A 19,631-nucleotide genomic window follows, 5' to 3' on the forward strand; every position below is an offset into this window, starting at 1 on the left:
GTCTCTATTTATTTATTATTATTATTATTATTATTGTTGAATATAAATATTCTATAGTATTTAGAGGCTCCAGTCAGGTTCAGGGCCCCATTGTGCTAAGCACCATACTAACAATTTGTGGTTACTGCTCCAAATAAAATAAGTGTTGCTTCCACTCTGAGCATTTTAGATCCATTGATTCCTCCAGCGATTCTCTGTTGGCCACTCATCATCAATCTTATCCTGCATTTGAGTCACGCACATATTGCAAAGCCTCCATGGGGACTATGCACACTTTGCAAAGTGAGCATAACACTGGACACAATACATAAGGCAAACTGATATGTAGGTTTAAAAAAGGATTGAACACTCCGGTCATCTGAAGAAGTGGACTGTGCCCATGAAAGCTCATGACATGTTTTGTTAGTCTTTAAGGTGCTACTAGACTATTTGTTGTTATTTAAGTTTTCCCTGTTACAGACTAACTCGGCTACCCACTGAGGCTTTTGATATGTATGTTATCAGCGAGTTACATTTTATTTATAGACTTTGCATGATGAACACCACTGCTGTGTTTGAGCACCTCACAAATAGTAATGGGTTGATCCTTACAACACCAGACATTTTAAAAATCACTTAAAAAGGGAGACCTGTCTGTAGGTTAAAAGATACGTTTGTCAGAGAGTCACTAGATGGCACTATTATAAAGATTCTCACAGGCAGGCTACGTCTACACTGGCATGATTTTCCGGAAATGCTTTTAACGGAAAAGTTTTCCGTTAAAAGCATTTTCGGAAAAGAGCGTCTAGATTGGCAGGACGCTTTTCCGCAAAAGCACTTTTTGCGGAAAAGCATCCATGGCCAATCTAGACGCACTTTTCCGCAAAAAAGCCCCGATCGCCATTTTCGCGATCAGGGCTTTTTTGCGGAAAACAAATCTCTGCTGTCTACACTGGCCCTTTTGCGCAAAAGTTTTTCAGAAAAAGACTTTTGCCCGAACGGGAGCAGCATAGTATTTTCGCAAAAACACTGACAATCTTACATGAGATTTTGCGGAAATTCAAGCGGCCAGGATAGCGTCCAAATAGGCGAACTAGGCAGTCACCTAGGGTGCCAAGTTAAATGGGGAGCCAAATTCAAGCGCAATATCATTGAGGGGTTTGGAGGTAGGGGCTCCGATTGCATGGTTCGCCTAGGGCACAAGTTGCTGGCAGCTAGTCTAGGGCCGCCACTGGGCATGTGTGCATCTGCATGGCGAATCTGGCTGTACAGTGAGATACTCACTGCAAAGACACCCTTACCAGAAGAACTACAATGATCAAATGGCAAAGGAGCAGGACTGGTTCAGGAGATATGTGACTTTTTAAAAATATATAATTACATGTCAACTTTAAACTTTTTTAATGAGGCTTAAGGCAACTGGCATTCCATTTTCAGGCACTTAATATAAGTGTTTTGCATTAAATATTAATCATGATCCCTGAATATTTAGGCACAAAGGATTCATGTGTTTTCTGACACACGTGTTGATATTGGATTTATAGTTAAAATATCCTAAAGATTAAGTGCTCCCCTTAGCGTTAGTAATTTAGAAGGCACATAGCTATTTCCTCTCATCTAAATATATGGTGATACAACAGCCAAAATAAACAGACTCAATTGCAGCTATGTTGAAACGCATGTAATATCAATGAAACATAACTTTAATATAGGTGAAATATTGCATATAAGAGCTTGGCTGGACTAGAGAGAAAAAATAAGAAAAGATCCATCATATACTCATTATCTACAGCAAAGAAAAGGGGATAATTACAATTTAATGTGAGGAAAATTGCAAAGATAGCTTTAAATTAAAAGTATTAAGCACATGCAATATAATTATACTCATAAAAAATTCCATGCAGAAAGCACTATTATTACTGGGTTACTATAGTTATTATAACTTGGGAAGTACCAAAACTGTACATGGTACGTTGTAACAAATAAAATATACTCCACAAAATACAAAAGCCCTGTCTCAAAATAATCAGTCTCAAGTATAGGGTCAGATATGGCACCAATAAGATCATTTTGTGCTGTTCTCAGGGCTGCCCTCACTTAACACCTGGAAATTCTCCTACACCACAGGAAATGCCCACTTGGCACAGAGCCTGCTTACATAACACCACCATATCTAAGATAGCATCGCGAGAGTGGAAGGGGAGAAGTTAGGAAAAAAATTAGTCAGAATGTGACACACTCTGGCAATCCCTGCAAGTATGAAAGGCTTAAAGGGGAATTTTACAAGCCAGCATGGGATACAGCAGCCTGAAGGCTGCTCTAACTTGCAACAAGGGCCAGTCTAGTTGTTGACAGAATAGGGGATGCCAGCAGTGACTCAGAGCCATCTTGTGTTCCCCAGTCCTCTCTTGCTCTGAGGCTGTTTCTGGCACAAATGAGACTCAGAACCACAGACTTTGAAACCAAAGGGCATGCTACACACTGTGCACAGGTACGCTGGATTACACAAAGTGCAAAGGAAACGATTCAACATTCCATCTTTTATATTGGTTGTCCTCTAGTTTTAACCCAACTGAGTATGGTGGAGTCCCTCCTGATTTACAGTTTTGCCACAAAGTAGCAGTGAGATGTTATCCTTGGTAAGTTATATGGACTAGCTTGACTTTCAAGAAGCAATTTGGAGAAGGAAATAGAGGGCACTGACACACCTGAATCAGGTGGCAGCGTACTCCCTGAGAAGCTCTGCTGTATACAGAGGTCTTTCAGGGGTACAACTCATCTAGATATTTGTGAGGGTTTAACAACAGGCTACATAAAAAGCACCAGCAGAGCCAATACAAACTAAAATTTCATAAAGACAAGGGCTTGTTTATACAGGTCTATATAATATACACTGAAATGAAAGTATAGTAGTTATATCCAATTGATCTATTGTATCATTATATGGTAAAAAATGAGGAAGTAAGCAGTTTTCCAGTAACAGAGTGTTGTGACTTTTGTATTGTTACGTCTGATTTTGTAAGCAAGCAGTTTTTAAGTGAAGCAAAACTTTGGGGAACCCAAAACAAGCCAGACTCCAGAAAGAGGTACAGCAGTCTGGAAAGGCTGAGAGCCACTGGCATAGACGGAGACACAAAACTGCAAGTGGGAAAAAGAGACATAAGGGGCAAGTCACAGTAGATCAGCAGGGAATAATAAAAGAGAAATAAGGGCATGATGGTCGGCAGAAAATGAAATGTGGAATGTTTTTGAAAGAAGTGATGCTTGAGCAGCAGGCACAAAGAAGAGGCAACCCAGCACAGAGTTTCATGGAGAGGTAGGCATGGTAAAAATGGCAGGAGAAGAGGAACTTGGTAGCAGCATTCTGGGCAGATTGGAAGTTAGAAAGATGACATGAGGGGAGGTGAAAGACTAAGATGTTACTTGAGGCAAGAAATTACTGGAGAATGGAGAATTAGCATTTTAGCAGTGGGGACAGCGAGGAAATTGGTAATTCTGGTGGCATTATAGAGGAAAAACAACCTGATGTAGTGCAGGCCTGCATGTGAGAGTGAGGGAACTCCTGTTGAATAATGGCACTTCTGATATTTAAAGATAACTGCAAAGCTATAAGGACAATGGCAAAAATGGGGAAGTATCAATAAGAGAGATAAGGGGGGGAAGGGAAGTAGTAGGAAGAAAATTAGCAAAGGACAAATAAGACCTGAGAGAAGAAAATATGCATGCAAAAGGAGAAAGTCAGCATGGGAACAGCACCTTTGCAGCCCTTTTCTGTGGCAGAGGCAATGGATCTGATGAAACAGCCAAGGTTACCCAGGCACCCTGTCAAGGGCTGGAAAATCAAACACATCAGAAAGAACAGAAACAAAATGGGTGCGCAGATAACCTCCCATTTGGCTGAGGAATATGGGCCAGGCCTACAACAACTGAGATAAATGGGCATAGCTACGCTGCAATCATTGGGACTAATTTGATCTGCACCAGCTGAGGCGCTAACTCTACATTCCCAGACTTTGAGGGGATCGGTGCATATTTGTTTTCTCTGAGAAGAATCAACAGCCAAGAGCCAGAGAGAGAAATAAACCAAGCACTGCATTAGAAAAATGCTTCCCTCTCCTCCCCCAACATCCAATATACATGCTAATTAAAAAAAATAAGATTCAAACTAACTACTGAATTTGAGACTCTCCTCACGTGTTGCTCTGTCCCCTCTGCCTGTCCCGTCTCCCCCGCCCCCGCCAAACACACACACTTACTTCTTCCTGTTCTCCCGCCTTGGTCTAACGGTCACAATGTTTCATTTTTCATTTTCAATTTTCTAATTTCTAGCATATGTTTTAGAAGCAACATTTTTGGCATCCTCTTATAGTGAGGTTTAATGGTCTGTTTACATTTTCATTTAAAATGATTCTCTATCTTAAACAAACAAGATAAATAGCTCCGTCATACAATGACTTTTATTTTGTGGTGGTTGTGTGTCACTTTATATTGGTGGAAATGCAGACATGGTCTTTCTTGGAGCATTTGAAACTGAATAGCTGGTGCACATCTGTTTAAATTTAATTTGCGCATAAGGGTTCCAAACCAAAAGCAAAATGGAAAAAACTATTTTTGTGTGGTTTTTAAAGCAAGTAGTGGAGCAAAATTCACTTCTAAGTCTTAATCCCCTCTATAATCAGTAAATCCCAATTCTTTCATGAAAGTCTTTATGAAATCTGTTACTGAAATGCCAGTAAAAAACTTTATCTTTTGCTATCTTCCCTTATATTGTGCTATATATTCTTTCCCACTGTGTATTTTTATTAATCCTGCTGTCAACATGATTGCGTGTAAAATTTAATCTTAAAAAAAAATCAAACCTCTTTGTTAAATCACAGGCTTGTAGCCCACCTAATAACTAGCATTTTTCAATTTCCAATTCAGCAAGTTAAAACAGTCGAATAACACTTGGACTTAATAACATCACATCCAATCCTGAGGATTCAATAGACGACTGTGATTAGAGGCCAAATTGTGGTTTGGGATATAAAGTAGTCAAAAAGCACACAAGATGCTTCCGTGTGCTCCCATGCTAGCTACTCACAATCCAAGTATAAATGCAGGCTCTGGATGTATGTGGGTGAGAAAAGGTAGGGCCAAGGCATCTTTGCCTCACGATCCCAGTGAGAAAATGTAACTTAAAAAATAACTATTAGTCTTGCAGCACCTTAGAGGCTAACAAAACATGTAGATGGTATCATGAGCTTTCATGGGCACAACCCACTTCAGATTAATGGAGTTATTAAAGGTCCAGTTTCTAAATAAATGAGGGAGAAGGAAAAAGAAGGAAAAAAAGGGGAAAGATATAGTCAATTAGACTGTCCACGCTACATGAAGCTGATAGAGACAATACTAATTGTTCTTAACTATCTATTGTTTGATGTTTTATGTCATTAGAATGTGGAATGTAGTTGGCCATCTGGCCAATGTCTTTATTCATACCTCTGTTACAGGAATCAAACTTGTAAAATAAGTTAAGTTCTAAGGCTTCCCTATGAAGTTGGCTTCTGAAATGGGCCTGAACCAATACGGTAACTTCAAGATCCATTAATGAGTGTCCAGGCAAGTTAAAATGTTCCCCAACAGGTTTCTGTGTGTTGCCTTTTGGATATCTGATGTGTGTCCATTAATTCTCTCTCATAGAGACTGTCCAATTTGGTCAATATACATGGCAGAGGGGCATTGCTGGCATTTGATAGCATAGATCACATGAGTGGATGTGCAGTTAAATGAGTCTCTGATGTGGTGTTTTACGTGGTTAGGTCCTGTGATAATATTGCTTGTATAGATGTGTGGACAGATTTAGCACCAGGGTTGATTGCAAGGGTGTGTTCCTGGATGAGTATGCTGGATGTGTACTGTGTGGTTACTGGAAAGAATTTGTTTGAGATTAGGGGGCTGTCTGGAGGTGAGGATTAGCCTGTCCCCCAAGGCCTGTGAGAGTGAGAAGTCTTTTTCCAGGATAGGTTGTAGATTGTTGATAATGTATTGGAGAGGTTTAAATTGTGGGCTGTAGGTGATGACAAGTGGTGTCCTGTTTTTTTTCTGGTCCTGTCTTGAGGTACCTGATGCCTGAGTAGTCTTCTCGTTCTGTCGATCTGTTTTTATACTTCTCAGGTTGGTATTTCAGTTTTAAGAGTGCCTGATCGAGATCCTGTAGGTGTTTGTCTCTGTCTGTGGGATTGTATCTTAGGGCTTGGCTGTAAACAATTGATTGAGAAATGTGTCTTGGATGGAAGCTAGAGGCATGAAGATAAGTGTAATGGTCAGTAGGTTTCCGGTATAAGGTGGTAGAAATGTGTCCGTCATGTAATTGAGCTTTCGTGTCAAGGAAGTGGATCTCTTGTGTGGACTGGTCCAGGTTGAGGTTGATGGTGGGGTGGAAGTTATTGAAATCCCGGTGAAATTCTTCAAGGGTCTCTTTCCCATGGATCCATACAATGAAGATGCCATCAGTGTAGCAGAACTAGAGTAAAGGTGCTAGGAGGTGAGAGCTGAGGTAACGTTGTTCAAGGTCTGCCATAAAGACGTTGATATATTGTGGGGCCATGCGGGTGCCGTTGACTTGAAGATATAAATTGTCTCCAAATCGGAAATAATTGTAGGTGAAGACAAAGTCGCACAGTTCTGTAACCAGGTGTGCAGTGGTGTCATATTGAATCCTAGTGAGGTAACTGTGCTGGTTCATCAGGGGAGCATGTACTATGCAAAGAGGAGGCCAGGAGGTCCAATCTTGAATTAGGCAATTACATATGTCTGGGACATTTGATTTCTCCCCCGCAACATCACCAATGATGACGGCAACTAAACATCCACCAAATGTGACTTCAAGGCCCCCCTCCTAACATCCTTTTGATCCAACTCCTAGCTTTGAACTCCCAATCAAGAAGTGAGAGCAATCACATACTCTCCTAGAGTAATATGCATCGTCCGAGGCTGAATTTTGAAAGGGGTCCGCGGTTACTATTTTCCTAGTTAGAATAACACACATTATTCAAACTGTGTTTTGTGGGAGCAGGGCGGGTGAGGTCACAAAAGACACACAAAAACCCCCTCCAAATGGCCTCAAAATGTTACAGTCATGAGCTAAAGAAGGCTTGTGCAAGCCTTTTTAAATATAATCAGCCTTTGATCCCTGAGGGAGAAATGTCATCTTTCATTAAAAAAAAAAAAGTTTCTAGCCCTTCTAAGAGGTGCACAGCATTGGAAGGTACAGTAAAACTCCGATGGTCCGGCATCTGATGGTCCGGCACTCCTGATGGTCCGGCACCATCAGGAACCCGGAAGTGCTCCGGGCAGCCGGACCATTGGAGCTGCTCTGCCCCCAGCTTCCCCGATTCAGCCGCTGCTAAAACTGACCAGCGCTGAATCTGGGAAGCAGGGGGCAGAACAGCTGGAGTGCTGCCAGGCAGGTCCAGTAGCGCTGCCCTTCAGGGCTGCGGGACCAACCCAGCAGCACCCCAGCTGTCCCGGATCAGCCGCTGTTGAAATTGACCAGCGGCTGACTCCAGGAAGCCCGAGACAGAGCTGCTCTGCCCCAGCTTCCTGGAATCAGCCGCTGGTCAGTTTCAGCAGCAGCTGACTTGGGTACACCTGGGACAGAGCAGCTGGGGTGCTGCTGGGTTGGTCCCCGCAGCGCCAAGGTTTGGCGCTACCAGACCAACCCAGCAGCGCCCCAGCTGCTCTGTCCCAGGCGTCCCGATTCAGCTGCTGCTGAAACTGACCAGGGCTGACTCCAGGAAGCCCGTGGCAGAGCAGCTCTGCCTCTGGCTTTCTGGAGTCACCCGCTGATCAGTATCAGCAGCGGCTGACTTGGGGACACCTGGGGCAGAGCAGCTGGGGTGCTGCTGGGTTGGTCTCGCTGCGCCAAGTATCGGCGCTACCGGACCAACCCAGCAGCACCCCAGCTGCTCTGCTGCAGGCACCCCCAATTCAGCCGCTGCTGAAACTGACCACCAGTGGCTGAATCGGGGACTCCTGGGGCAGAGCCGGACTATCAGAAGGGAGGGCTATGAGGGGGTCTGGGGTAGCATCCCCCCACCCCACCCAAGACCCCTCATAGCCCCCCTTCTGATAGTCCGGCATATCTGATAATCCGGCATCCCCTGGGTCCTAAAGGTGCCGGATTATCGGAAGTTTACTGTACTTAGCAATAACCCACCCCAGTGAAAGTTGAAAGCGTCCAGCATCTGATAGGGTCATACAACCCTGATCTAAGTCCAAATGAAGTTCTTGGGTTCTTTCCACTGACATCAGTAAACTTTGGATCAGGCTGCCACAAAGGGAATGGAATTCAGCCCCTTAGAATGATATGGTATACTCTTTGAATGACTAATAGTTTTTTATCAAATCTGATACCCCACTACACTTTCAAGTGAATAACTAAAGGACAATTTGTTGGTGGTGGCGATGCTGACTAGCATTAGCTCATTTCAGTGTAATTCTACACAATTTGACTGTATTTTGTCTTTTTTTTAATAATAATTTTTTACTCTTCTTCACATTACGTTTATTATTTGATAACAGCCCTAAAGGCGTAGGGTTGATTTTTTGAAATAACCTGTTTTCATGAGCTCCTTGGCAAGAAAACATTTGCTTTAAAAGATAGCAAAGTGTCCGGGTTTTTGGTCTAGTAATTCCCACTGGAACAAGGCTATTCTTTTATGCCTACTTTGATGTTGAAATAAAAGGGTATTTAAACATTATTTTTTCTACTGTAACGGGGATAAAAATGCCATAATTTCCTTGTTATTTATCTGGTTGGAAATAAGTCAGACACACACGTGCACAAACAACATCACATACACAGAACTTCCTGAATCAGCTTGCCCTTTACCCACAATGCACTGTTCTTTTGAAGGGCTCCAGATCTAGCATCTTTGAACAAAACTCTGTTCTTCTATTCTTGTTGTCTGAGCGTAGTTTTGTTTGCTTTCTAACTGGAAATCTGAATACAGATATGTACGCATGCCTATGTATTAACTTAGTCTTTGGATAATATAGTATACCCTCACAATGAAAAGCATGTAACCAGTGTTGATATTTCAGAGACAATATCCTGATACTGTATGTATATAAAAGAGGGTAATGGGTACACGTGAGAACAATTACCAAGTTTTGCATGAACACTTACTTGAGTGGGACATTTGCACACACACGTATAAATTTGGCTCGCCATTTATCTACCAAATCATTAACTCAGTCTATGAAAATAAAGGTAACTAACAATAATAAGTAAAAATAGAAAATACAAATCTGATCTCATACCGCTGTAACTTCATTGACTTTAAGTGAGCTACTTCTAATTTACTCTGGTGCAAGGGAGAGAAGAATCAGGCCTTCACCTTTTTATCTTAAAAGACATGGTTAGACTCGAGTCTCTAAAATCCAGGTAAAACAGACCGCTCAAGATTGAGTTATTCAATTATCTTTCTTACGTAGTTTCCAAAACATAAAATGTGTAGTACTTTCAATGTTGAAAGACAAACATACGTTCCCACTGAGCCATAAAGTTCCTGGCACGTCAGGAAGACAAATCAAACTCTGATAACTCTAAAAACAAGTTCTTACAGTTGGCAAAAATAAGAAAGAATTCACTGGTCAAGAAAAAATATAGACTACTGAATAAAGAAGAAGATAATATATTGTCTTATTTTTCCACTAACCCCAAAAGGACACCCCTACTATTCTGCTATTATTTGAAGTGAACTGGATATCGATTAACAACTAAGACATTAATCTAATGCCAAAGCAGACTGTCAAGCCAACAGGTGTTGGACAAGGTGGTTAATGGGAAATCTGTTTGCAAAGCACATGTATAAATTAGAGTTAAGGAGGAATATTAGTCAAGGCAAAAAATAGTTTTAAAAAAAGAAAAATCCTGGCAAAGAACATTTTAATCAGTATTAAGTTGCAACAGCAAATTATGACAAAGTAATTCTCCTTTATTGTACAGTTCAGTTTTAAAATCTGGTAATATTTCACTAATCATTTAAGCTCTCATACTCTACTGCACTCCATGTGCATAAAGCCACAGCTGTAAATATTCACACTCACCAGCAGGTTGGCCAGACTAACAAAGACTGTAACTGTAGAGGAAAATTCCCTTAACGTCACAGGGTTTTGCCTCGGAAGTCATGTCCAGGAAGATACAGACTAGTACATGAACTGTCAGGCAACAAGGGTCTCAGAAGTCAACCAATGTATTAATTAATTAGGGCAGAGAACCTTTCTATTGTCTGCATTTGTGATCTAACTTTAGGTTAGTGTATCCGGATGAAGTAAAGAAGGAATTTTCCATTTTGCCTTTTATACCTGAGCATGCTCAAATGCCTGTGAATCTATGACTGAATGATAAAAGTTTAGCCATGCAACAATCCCAGGACCTATTCAGAGTAATTCCCCTTTTATTTTACTGTTAAAATTATTTTAAAACATTTTATTACAATTAATTATTTAAAACTTTTTAAATGATCTTTTTTCATGCCATGTGTACCGTATGCTAGATACAGTTTGAAAGGGACCACCTGAATGTGGGAACTAAATTTGACCCAACCCATTACTATAAAAAACAAAACAACTAGCAATGTAATAATAGAAAATAATGCTACAATTCAGGTGTTAGATGTAATAGCTATCTTAAGTAGTTAGATGGTTCCCATCAGTGAAGGCGCTGGGTGCACCACAGCCTCTGATGTATTTATTCACACAGGCACAAAGAAACAAAGGCCCAGAGCCTCAGATATTCAGGTGCGTAACACCCATGGATTTCAGTTAGCGACAGCTGTCTGGATACCTTGGATGATTTGGGACTAAGCGACTTGCCTGAAGACACAGGAAAACTGAGGAAGGGCGGGGCTGCTCTAGAGCAGTGGTGGGCCATATGCGGCCCATTGGCATTTTGTGTGTGGCCAGAAACACATTTTGTTTACTGTTGCCCATGCATAGAATTGCCAGATTCTTCTGGCTTTCCTCCACATCATTTTTTTCCAACTGATATTACTAAAGTGACACACATGTAAAGCAAGGGCACGTGAAGTGAGGTGCCTGCTGATTGCACGTAATAGGGACTGTGAAAGCCATGCACTCCCTCTGCAGCCAATCAGCACACCCTGTGAATTCGAGTTAGCAAAACTAGCCTATTCTGAGAGATTGTCTTGCTTATGACAATCTTCTGGCTCCCTGAGATGAAAGAGGGCCACTCACACAGCTCACTCACTAGCCTTGCTCATCACTGCTCTAGAGCTGCAATTCCCTAACTGTGGGCAGGACTTCAAAGTGGGTCATGACCCCATTTTAATGGCGCTGGCATTACACTTACCGGGGCCTGGGGCTGAAGCAAAAGCCTGAGGCAAACCACATAGGGCTAAAGCCAAAGCCTGTGGGCTTCAGACTTGAGCATGAGTGGTAAGGCTCAGGTTACAGGACCCCAACCTGTGCTGAAGCCCTTGATCACTGACTTTGCCCCCCACCCTGGATTTGTGGGACTTGGGCAGGCTCAGGCACTAGTCCCTCCCCATGGCAGTAGTTTTACTGGCAGTGCAATGAAGTTTGAGAACCCCTGCTCTAGGTTCCAGATGAGCACACTAACCACAGAGACTTCCTTCCACCCCTAAATCTCCATGCCAGCGCTCTCTGTCCTGAGATGGAATCTCAAATTTGACAGCAAAGACAACTGTGCTGGTCTTAACGTCCACAAAGGGAGATAGTAGATAGTCGACAGGCCCTCTCTCATACCTTGGGCAGTTATTTATGTCTGTGCTGCCAAATTAGAATTCTCTACTAACAAACACTGGGGATGTGTCTACGTTGGCAAGATTTTGCGCAAAAGCAAGTGCTTTTGCGCAAAATCTTGCTGCCTGTCTACACTGGCCGCGAGTATTAGTGCAAGAACACTGACGTTGTAATGTACAAAATCAGGGCTTCTTGCGTAAATACTCTGATGCTCCCGCTCAGGGATAAGTCCTCTTGCGCAAGTGTTCTTGTGCAAGAGGCCAGTGTAGACAGGTAACATCAATTTCTTTCACAAGAAAGCCCGATGGCTAAAATGGCCATCGGAGCTTTCTTGCGTAAGAGAGTGTCTACACTGGCACGGATGCTTTGGCGCAAAAGCAAATCTTTTGCGCAAAAGCACATGCCAGTATAGACGCTCTCTTGCACAAATACTTTTAATGGAAAATTTTTTCCATTAAAAGCATTTGCGCAAAATCATGCCAGTGTAGAGATAGCCTGGCAGTAAGGTTTTGCACCTCCTTTGGCCAGGCTGCAAGGCAGTAGAGAACCAGTCCTTATGATCCAAAATGTTTGAAGTGTAGAGTTTGCATTTCTCTTCTGTTTTCGTCATTTTCTTGTCATCAAGAATTCTGATTATGAGCTGTCATCTGGAGATATTATAGACGTTACCATTAAGAATACAAATTTGTTTTTAATGATGCATGGTATTTGTTAAACTGCAGCTGGGGTTAGAACTAAAACTCTGGTAGGTCATCTTCAATTTGGTCATAAATTTCTCCTTGCGGGTTTTCATCTCAGTATTTCACTTACTGTTTTCTACATCATAAATGTCTAGAACCTATTTTATAGGTAGTATTAATTCAGAAATAAATTGTGGCTCCCATAAATGTTCCCTTGGAGTACTTAACTGATCTTCTGGTCCCACTGCAAGCACAGTTGAATTCTTCCAAAACTTGTAAAGGTTTCCAGGTGTCATGGCCAAGTCCACAGAAGCAATATATTTCCACTGAGAAGGAAAAAACACCTCTTTCATTAGAAATATGCTCGATTTGTATGCTTTGTTTAACTTCTGCATTAAATACATAATTTAACTTTTTTTTTCAGTCAGTGCATTGTAATAACCCTTTCCATTCCTGGCCTCGTCCATTTTAGTGCTCAGTAGTTACAGTTTTGGCATCCAAAAAGATCTTGTGAATCGTGTGCATATGCATGTTGAGATTAATCTTTTGAAGACTAGAGAGATTTTCATGTAACTAAATGCATCTCTTTAACTTTATTTCCTAGAAGCAAGATTTCATTTTCACAGAAATGGCTCTTAGCCCTATCCTGTATTTCTACAGAAAGGCCTGCTTCTCCATTATGTTGCAAAGTGTATAGGCCTTCACATTTGTGCAACCTAAGGGCACATCTACACATCAGAGCTAAAGCCAAAATAAGCTACGCAACTTGAGCTATGCCAATTCCATAGCTTAAGTCGAAATAGCTTATTTCAGCTCTTGGCGCTGTCTACACAGCAGGAAGTCTGAGAGCCCGCACTCTTCCTCCGACTTCTCGGTCTCACATGATATTCTTATCAATAAACAAGGTAAATACAACTTACATGGGGCTACTATAAGGTGGGTGCATAACTGGCTGGATAACCATACTCAGAGAGTAGTTATTAATGGTTCACAATCCTGCTGGAAAGGCATAACAAGTGGGATTCCGCAGGGGTCTGTTTTGGGACTGGCTCTGTTCAATATCTTCATCAACGATTTAGATATTGGCATAGAAAGTACGCTTATTAAGTTTGCAGATGATACCAAGCTGGGAGGGGTTGTGACTAATCTGGAGGATAGGGTCATAATTCAAAATGACATAGGTAAATAGGATGAAGTTTAATAAAGACAAATGCAAAGTGCTCCACTTAGGAAGGAACAATCAGTTTCACACATACAGAATGGGAAGCGACTGTCTAGGAAGGAGTATGGTAGAAAGGGATCTAGGGGTTAGAGTGGACCACAAGTTGAATATGCGTCAGCAGTGTGATGCTGTTGCAAAGAAAGCAAACATGATTCTGGGATGCATTAACAGGTGTGTTGTGAGCAAGACATGAGAAGTCATTCTTCCGCTCTACTCTGCGCTAGTTAGGACTCAATTGGAGTATTATGTCCAGTTCTGGGCACCGCATTTCAAGAAAGATGTGGAGAAATTGGAGAGGGTCCAGAGAAGAGCAACAAGACTGATTAAAGGTCTAGAGAACATGACCTATGAGGGAAGACCGAAGGAATTGGGTTTGTTTAGTTTAGAAAAGAGAAGATTGAGGGGGGACATGATAGCAGTTTTCAGGTATCTAAAAGGGTGTCATAAGGAGGAGGGAGAAAACTTGTTCATCTTGGCCTCTGAGGATAGAGCAAGAAGCAATGGCCTTAAACTGCAGCAAGGGAGGTTTAGGTTGGACATTAGGAAAAAGTTCCTAACCATCAGGGTAGTCAAACACTGGAATAAATTGCCCAGGGAGGTTGTGAAATCTCCATCTCTGGAGATATTTAAGAGTAGGTTAGATAAATGTCTAGCAGGGATGGTCTAGACAGTATTTGGTTCTGCCGTGAGGGCAGGGGACTGGACTTGATAACCTCTCGAGGTCCCTGCCAGTCCTAGTATTCTATGATTCTCTTCCTCCTTGTAAAATGAGGGTTACAGGAGTCGGAGTAAGAAGTCCTCCTGCTCAACACTATTTTGACATGTCGTTGAAATAACTGCATTTAGCGTAGACGCAGACTATGTTCTTTCAGAATAATGTCAGCTATTCCAAAATAATGCTGCTGTGTAGCTGTGCCCTGAGAACATAGTGGGTGTTAAAACTATATCATTTTATACACACCTTGCTGAGGAATATAGGACTTTACATAGTGCAAAGCCATGGAAAATGAGGACTAAAGAAGTCAGCTCTGGAGACACAGATACATCTCTGACTATAGCAGTAGTAAAACAAAGAAGTCAGCTATGGAATCTCATGAGACGAATGAGCACAAAAGACTCACCATGGCTTTTCTTCAGTAATGGTGCACCTTTATTTATAGCATCTCTGTGCATTTATGTATAATGAGAGATGAGCCTATACTTACATAGGGAAATGTATATTCAGTGGAGAGAAAAAATCATCATTCAAAGTGTCCTTACATTACTGCCATGCTGGAATCAATTTCCTGTTCTTCATTTAACAAGCACAGCCTGCATAGACTTATCTGTCTTAAGGTAGACAGGATTATTCACTGCCAAAAAAAAAGGAGAGGAGAGGGGGGTGTTTGTGTGTGTAAGTAAAGTAAAAACTAATGAAGTAGGAAAGTGCAGTGAGAGATTTTTGGCTCCATGTTTCAGATTCACAGTGTGATTTTTCAAATGGCAGCTCTTTACTGGGTAGTGCCTCACTGATGGATTATGGCAGTGATATATTGACACATCCAAATTAGAAATTACAGCAGCCTCAGGAGAGGATAACAACTGACCTGTAAATTGGAACATGTGTTTTGGGGTTTGTTAACAGGAGTAGGGGGCTGGCTTTTGGAAGGGGTTGTTACAAAACTTCTGTCACTCACATCTACATTTTCCATGTAGCAGAAAGCCACCATGTTGCACACTGGAATCATATAGTAATTGAGAATCAATGGAACTAGACCAATTTACACCAGCTGAGGATCTAGTCCATTGTTTCTTTTTACTATGCAACATTAACACAAGCACAGTTGCCTTCCTTTTCATATATTTTCTCCACGATTAAAAATTACCTCCTTAGGGAACAACATGTACAACTGTAAAGCAACACTGAGCTTTAACTTGGCTAATGCAGAGTTGTTCGGGAGCCAGTCTCAGGAACTTATTTGTCAGAGCTTATGTCCAACTGAATTCCCAAGGGGTCCAATCCTGAAGTCCATCTACTGTACATTTCCAATAAAGCCAGTCAAATTTTGCTTGCCTCACTTGTACATCCACTTCAGTGGGAGTGTCATGTGAGTGAGCAAGAAGACCAAAGCCCCACTGAAGTTATTACAGAGTGAAGAAGATTGAGCCCCAAGTGAGTTTATACTATGTTGTAAGCAATTTGAAGCAGGGAGCTTATCTAACTTTATGTTGGCTAAGAACCTTGCACAATGGGACCATGATTCGGCCAGGGGCCTCTAGGTACTACTGTAATACAGTCATAAATGCCAGTAAATATTATCCCGATTTCTTACAAATAATTGGCTGTACAATTGTCTATATAGGAATGATGTTGAGGAGTAGTCGAGTGCGCTGTTTGCAAGGGAAAGAATTCACACAGGAGCTCACAGCTAAGAGCTGCTTCCATTGAAGGGTGAATAGCCCATACAGCTCAATCATTTCTCACTATTCAAGCAGCTAATTTTCAGAAGATGATCTAATACAGCAGATCTCCCTTTGTACATCATTACCCTCAGGGTCATCAGCACATGTCTGGAGGAATCCAGTCAGACTGCTCCCCTATACTGAGTCCAGTTATTTCTTGGGGCAAATCTGTTCACTTTCAGCTCTTCTCTTTTTAAAGCCATAGCCCAGGGGTCACGAACCACTTGCAGCTCTTATGCCATTAAAGTACAGCCTTTGGAAACCCCACCTCCACCACCACCACCCACACACTCTTCATGTACTATTCTTGTAAGGGAAAAAGGCTTGGGACCTCTGCCTTGCAGTAGGGTGGTGTGGTAACAGCTGCTGTACAATAGGCAAAGGGTGTGCCAGGGCTTCAGCTCTGTGAGATGTTCCCTACTGGGACTTGGGATTTCAGCAGAAGTGGCGCTGAAGCCCTGAACCCCCATCAGATGTGCCATGTCTCTCAAACTTCTGAAGACTCTTATCTATGGCTAGGAGGATCAATAAGTTTGTCCACCCCTGCCAGAGCCAGAAACCAATGTTCTCAGCCCTAACTTCAGCTCATCAAGGGAAATACCTCTTTAGAAGTGTGGAGGAAATCAGTGCAAAGGATTCTGGGACACAACTGAGAAGACGAACAAGTTTCAAGTGGCTGCATGTGGGATTATGATGTAAAAGAGTTGACAATCTAAATAATTTTAATAATAAATATCTCCTATTTATACAGTGTTTTTGTCAGAGCCTCTGGGTTAAGCAATGGAGCCATTTTGTGATATTTATACTCAACTGTGTTTAGAACAAAGTCCCCTTTAAGTTTCTTTTGTCCTGTCTAGTAGAGAAAAAAATCAGATCAAATCCTAACACATATATTTTCCTTAAGACTTTTTAATGAGACCCTGTATCGAAATTGTTGTCTGTCCCTCCTCCCGTCCCCGCTTCCACTTTCATTCTCTGTAGCAGATGACTATATTAGTAAGAAGAATTCTGAAGACATGCCAAGTCCTGGCATCAGATTATCATTTGCTATGGTAATGTGGGGAGATTTGCTACTTGTCTCCATTTCTTTTTCCTGAGATCTATAAAAAAAGAGATGACAGAGATAGTTTTCAGATGCACAGTACTGTTTTGTTCCAATGCATAAAAGATGTGCATTACTCTGTACAGTTTCTCATTAAAATTCCATGTTTTCCCTCTTCAGGAGAAAACTCTTGCTAGCTTTATTTTCTTCTTCTTACTACAGAGATTTACAATGAATATATGAATGGAGATTGCAACAGATTTGTTCAGGGCATGTGCAAAAAAAAAGATCATTCTTTTCCATTTAGCATTTCGGATGCCTATGACTGTCGCCTTGGTGTATATTTTTTGTGCTTCCACTGGTTTGGAAGTGGAGCATTGACAAGCACTAAACCCGAACATTGTTGCCGATTCAGGAACTTCTGGTATGTGTTGCAATGGGACAGGAGGGAATGGAAACTAACTGCTCAACCTTGATCTTGCCCTCTTGGCACAAGAGCAGAAGGGGGAGGAATTCTATCACCTCACCTAACCTTGGATCTCAATACAAGACACAGGAAACCAATTAAAGGACTGGCCCTAGTACTGAAGGCTAAATACTTTCCATGCTGGGAACTACAGGTCAATAGCCTGTTATTACTTTTAATGCAAAAATGTCATATATTCTAACAGACTTTGGGAAACGGGTCAAATGCATGGAAAGAGGGGTATCAAATGATGGCAACGCAGTTCCATGTACTCTTTATTAGAATATATCTGGGCTTGTTGGGTCAATATATGGAATTCTCCAGCCTGCCTCAATTTGGATCTCCCAGCTGTCAATATAATTCATTCTTGCTAATCCCTAATTTAGGCAAAGAAAACTCACAAGCACCCAAATATCACACCAATGAGGGGCACCATAAAAATGCTCAGAATGTTATTAATTAGCCAAAAGACTTAAGGCCTTGAAGAGACTCCTGTAACACTTATCCAGTCATCAAAGGCCAAAGTCAAAGCCATTATGGCTGATCAAATACCTGTTATATGTATAATAGCAATTCTTTGAACTGAAATCCATACTTGTCAATAATAAGACCCTCCTACTGAAGATTAGAGCACTGCTCGAGAGTCAGTGAATTCATGTTTGTAAAGTTCTTCAATATCTTGGATTTAGAGGTGCCAAACATTATTAAATATTCATTAGAATAATCTCTTAGGGTATGTCTACACTACAGCGCTAATTCGAACTAATTTAGTTCGAATTAGTTAATTCGAACTAAGCTAATTCGAACTAACGCATCCAGACTAAAAAACTAGTTTGAATTAGCGTTTTGCTAATTCGAACTAGCATGTCCACACAGAGTGGACCCTGAACCGGGGCTAAGGATGGCCGGAAGCAGTGCCGGCAGGGCATCAGATGAGGACTTAGAGCATGGAGCTGTTGTCTCAGGCTAGCCGAGGGCTGTGCTTAAAGGGACCCGACCCCCACCCCGGACAGACAATTCTCAGGGGTGCCCCGCTTGCAAAGCAGTCCTGGCTTGAATTGCCCGGAATACCCACACTGGGCACATCACTGCACTCGGCCATCAGACCGGCTGCACTTGCCGCAGGCTGCCATCTGGGGAGAGAGGGCAATTGGGGAGCTGCATGAGAGGTTCCACCCCCAGAAGCCTGCAGAGCCAGCCCAGTCCTCCCCATCGGGGGCTTGTACCCCATTCCTCCCTCACCACCTTCCACTTACCCCTCCCTAGCCCCCCTTCCTGATGTACAAAATAAAGGACAATTGTGTTCAAAAATAGAATCTCTCTTTATTGAACAAAACTGGGGGAGACTGGGAAAAGGAGGTGGGAGAGGGGAAGAGAGAGGGTGGGAGAGGGGAGGGCAACTACAATGATCAGGGGTTTGGAACAGGTACTATATGAAGAGAGGCTAAAGAGACTGGGACTTTTCAGCTTAGAAAAGAGGAGATGGAGGGGGGATATGATAGAGGTCTATAAAAGCATGAGTGGGGTGGAGAGGGTGCATACAGAAAAGTTCTTCATTAGTTCCCATAATAGAAGGACTAGAGGACACCAAAGGAAAGGAATGGGTAGCAGGCTTCAAACTAATAACAGAAAGTTCTTCTTCACAAAGCAAATAGTCAACCTGTGGAACTCCTTGCTGCAGGAGGCTGTGAAGGCTACAACTAGAACAGAGTTTAAAGAGAAGTGAGATAAAGTGATGGAGGTTGGGTCCATGGAGTGGTATTAGCCAGGGGGTAGGAGTGGTGTCCCTGCCCAAAGATTGTGGAAGGCTGGAAAGGGACGGCACGAGACAAATGGCTTGGTCAATGTCTTCGGTCCATCTGCTCCAGGGTCCCTAGGGATGGCCGCTGTCGGCAGAAAGGCTACTGGGCTAGATGGACCTTTGGTCTGACCCAGTATGGCCATTGTAAGCTCAGGACTCAGGGTCGGGGGTCTCAGTGGACCACCTTGATTTTCATGCACACCTGCTCCTGGGTGGCCAGGCTGGCA

General features: G+C 42.2%; 1 long non-coding RNA gene across 1 annotated transcript in view; it reads right to left on the reverse strand.

Annotated features, from left to right (window-relative positions):
* Positions 1 to 9,722: 9,722 nt before the first annotated feature.
* LOC142827186 (uncharacterized) overlaps positions 9,723 to 19,631 on the reverse strand; it is a 42,402-nt gene continuing 32,493 nt past the window's right edge. The window contains exon 3 of the long non-coding RNA XR_012901687.1: positions 9,723 to 12,757. This is a non-coding gene — a long non-coding RNA (uncharacterized LOC142827186). The remainder of the gene's footprint in view (positions 12,758 to 19,631) is intronic.

This window comes from Pelodiscus sinensis, chromosome 2, assembly GCF_049634645.1.
Source record: "Pelodiscus sinensis isolate JC-2024 chromosome 2, ASM4963464v1, whole genome shotgun sequence".
In the NCBI taxonomy this organism is placed as follows: Eukaryota; Metazoa; Chordata; order Testudines; family Trionychidae; genus Pelodiscus; species Pelodiscus sinensis.